Raw genomic sequence first — 3,882 nt, forward strand, 5'->3', positions numbered from 1 at the left:
AAATGTCACAGTTTAAATGAAAAATCTACTGTTAAACTGCCTTGAACACCAGTGCCTCAACTACATATATTTTTATGTATATATATATAATGTTTTATATATAATATTTATATATATGCTGACTTATATATATATATATTTATATATATGATCATCCTCTGCCTTTCTGTCTCATTGACTTCTGGGTTTCACTGTTCTTCTCATTTCACACCAGGAGTTTTCAAGAGCTCTTCCAGAACCCTTTCCCAAGGGCTCGTATCCATCTTTTCCCCAAAATACCACCCACTTAACACAAGATGGCACCGCTGACCATCTAAGGGGTTGAACACAAGGCCAGGTACACTGGACAGGTTTGAAATCTGGTTATTCTACTCATTTTGTGACTCCTGCAAAACCTCCTCCCAGTGCTTCTCCTCCCCATTCCCCACTGTTCTTTGCCACAGACGCAGTCTATTTCCTTGCTTCATGTTCCAACAGACACTTGGTCAAAACAAGCTAAAATCTTCCCCAAACTTAATTAATCCTGGCAGTATCCTGGTTAATAAAAGTGAAAAAAAGGAGTCAGGATAGATTAAAGAATATTACTCAGCTTAGTACTGCATCTCTACTTATTTTTAAGTACAAGCAGCTTACAAGCTTACAAGCTTTGCCTCAATGGGAGGTGAACAATGCTCCACAAACCATCATGTGAACTGAAATTCAAATCTCTGTGAAGCCTGTGAGTGAGCTGCCAGCTTGGGTTGGATGCTCAGCATCCACCACCCCAATGGCAACCAGCCCTTCCTGATCCCTCACACCAAACTCCTCTGATGGGACCGTGTTTCAGTCACTACCAATCTTGACCTGGTTACTAAAGGGGGAACAAAAATAGGCTGACCTGATATTAGCATTTCTCTAGAGTCCCTGGGAAGCAGAAGGACTGGGGGAAGGGTGAATTCCTTTCCTATACAACTGAGAATTACATCCTTTCTCTGGAATGTTTAAGCTAATGTGGAGAATTTAACAGATATTAATGTTCTTGCTGTGGAGTCATACACACCAGTCTACAGCTTGAGATGAATTACTTGTGAATCTTGTTCTATTTCCATAGCTCTCTCTTGAATCAAGGCTAGTTTTATGGCACTTTATGCTTTTTTTTAAAGTAGATTTCCCAGATTATTATCCTTCTGTGAAGTCCATGGCATTCCTTTAGTTGTTTTATACCTAGACAGGACCGAAATCTCTAGACCTCACTCAAAGTTACATTCGCATGGCACCTCATTTCTTGAGGATACAGAGGCAGACCTTGCCCTGTATGTACTCACCAGGATCACATTTTCCAGTACCTTCTCCTCCCCTTAATGCTTCAAAGTACTTCAGCAAAGAATCCAAACCCACAGGCCAAACTTCTGTGGTTCTCATAAAATACAACTGACCAACCAACCAGCTTTAATGGGTTTCAGTCTCACCATCAGCTACAGAATAACTCCTTGGGTTTCAGCAGAGGTAATTCAGACATTGTCCAGCTTTATCACGTCAGTGTTACTGAAAAAAACATTCAGAAATCATCATTCAGGGCAGTTACTGAGTATTTATAGAAAGGTTCCTCCTACAGTCCTGGCAGAGTCAGAGAATCATCACAGGATCACAGAATGGTTTGGATTGGAAGGGACCTTAAAGCTCATCTAATTCCACCCCCTGCCATGGGCAGGGACACCTTCCACTAGCCCAGGCTGCTCCAAGCCCTGTCCAACCTGGCCTTGGACACTTCCAGGGATCCAGGGGCATCCACAGCTTCTCTGGACAACCTGTGCCAGGGCCTCACCACCCTTAAATTAGGAAGAATTTCCTCCTAACAGCCAACCTAAAGCTTACCTCAGGAAAAAGGATTATGTACAAAGTAATCTGCTTATATCTCTCGTATCTTTTATGTATTTAGCTCTTGTATATTTGATGTATAAGCAGAGCATAGTGTACATACAACCAACCGTGAGAAGTCTTGGGTGCTACCATGGAGGCTCAGCAGCTCCTCAAAGCTCACACTGATAATTCAACTTTCACACATGTGGTAGTTTGGCCTAGGCCTTCCTTGGTGACCAGTTGGTAACCAAGGAAGTGCCCAGATTTCCCCGGTATTCCCTACGATTTTTACGTAAGCTGGGGTATAAGAAGAAAGGAGGAGATGCCTTCGCTCTCTTTCCTTCCGGCGGCTTTGGAGGTGCAGGTTTCCCTGTGTTGAGTCTGTCGGGTTGGGGAGTGAGGCCTGGGAAGGCCTTGTCGACCTTGGGAGGCGGAGGCTGCCGGCAGTCGCTCCAACGGGACTCTCCCTTGTCCCAAGGAGAGTAGTAAGCTATTCTTTGCTAATTCTTTTAGTTGATAGACCTTGGGCTACTGATCGGGATATATATATATATATATTATTTTGGTTTGTGTTCTTCCCTTCCCCTTTCCCTTTTCCCTGTGAAATTGTATATATATTTCAACTGTGTGTAACTGTAATATAAATGTAAATATATTTTTATATATTGCTTTGTCTCTCTCTCGTTTTCGGTTTTCTCGGTTGTTTTTTTTCCTTTCCCTCTTCTCCCCTGGTTTGGGGTGGGGGGGGACTTCTTGTGGTAAGGTTTGGAGACTTGGCAGAGAGCCAGCTCCAAACCATATCATAACATAATTTCTTTACACAGACCAAAATCCACTCAAAATCATACAAATAGTTGTGCAACACAAAATCAATAGTCCGTTTTGCTAATGAACTTTTCCTGGTAGTATCAATGCTCCCTGTTTTATAGGATGGAGTAAATATTTCCCGAGCTGACACAGCCCAGCCCTGCCCACTGAGGTATCTTGGGCATCTTTCACACTGCAGGCCCTTGGATTCCAGTATATCTGAAGCATCACAGAAATCCTCCTGTCCTGATGCCTGAACTCCAGAGCTGAAGTGTTTCCAGTCCAGGCACACAGGGGCTGAGCAGAGAGCCCTGGGGCAGTGCCCAGCCTGCCCCTCTCTCTGAACACACCCTCAGGGTTGTTGTGCACTGTGCTCTTCATGGTAAATCCCAGCCCCAGGAAAGTCACTGGAAGATCATTATGGATTTTTTGGACATGGGCAAAGTTACCTTAAATCAGAGCTACAACCAAGCTTGCCTGGCTCTAGCCAGCCTTTGTCAAAGGATTCCCAGCCTTGCCTCCTCTTCCACGGATACAAGATGCCGCAGCTCCCTGGGGAATGTACAGCTCTTCTGTCACTGTGACAACACAGAATATGCAGGGGCTCTGAGCACGACCTCCTCAAACCTCAGTGCCCAGGACAGAGCATTAATCAGTGTGCTAGTTTTAATTGCTTGATCTTTGTTTCCTTAAGAGAAAAAATCATCCTGTTATATAAAATTCTCATTTTCGCCAATAAAATTCCCCTCTGCAGTTATTCTTAGCATTTCTTATACTTCTAAATTCTCCCTTCCACTCCTGTCTTGTCCCTATTTTTTTGCTAAGCTTTATGTTTGGGAGGTGACAGGAAAGATAGAGAGAGATTATTTACAAGAGCTCGTAGTGACAAGAAAAGGGCAAATGGCTTCCCACTGCCAGAGGGCAGGGATAGATGGGATATCGGGAAGAAATTCTTGGCTGTGAGGGTGGGGAGGCCCTGGCACAGGTTGCCCAGAGAAGCTGTGGCTGCCCCTGGATTTCTGGAAGTGTCCAAGACCAGGTTGGACAGGGCTTGGAGCAACCTGGGCTAGTGGAAGGTGCCAATTCCCATGGCAGGGGATTGGGAAAAGATCATCTTTAAGGTCCCTTCCAACCCAAACCATTCTGTGATGATTCTGCAATAATGTTTTTTAATGATGAATTACTTTACCAGATGATATATTGCCTTTACCTGTTTTCTGTGTTTCCATGTATTTA

General features: G+C 43.9%; 1 long non-coding RNA gene across 1 annotated transcript; it reads right to left on the reverse strand.

Moving 5' to 3' along the window:
- Positions 1 to 224: 224 nt before the first annotated feature.
- On the reverse strand, positions 225 to 3,175 carry LOC113978249. Its single transcript, XR_003537521.1, has 3 exons — positions 3,096 to 3,175; positions 1,449 to 1,524; positions 225 to 534 (listed from the first exon to the last, which is right to left on the reverse strand). It is a non-coding gene; the product is annotated as an uncharacterized LOC113978249 (long non-coding RNA).
- Between the last annotated feature and the right edge of the window lie 707 nt (positions 3,176 to 3,882).

This window comes from Neopelma chrysocephalum, unplaced genomic scaffold (assembly GCF_003984885.1).
Source record: "Neopelma chrysocephalum unplaced genomic scaffold, ASM398488v2 Primary Assembly neopelma1_303, whole genome shotgun sequence".
NCBI classification, from domain to species: domain Eukaryota; kingdom Metazoa; phylum Chordata; class Aves; order Passeriformes; family Pipridae; genus Neopelma; species Neopelma chrysocephalum.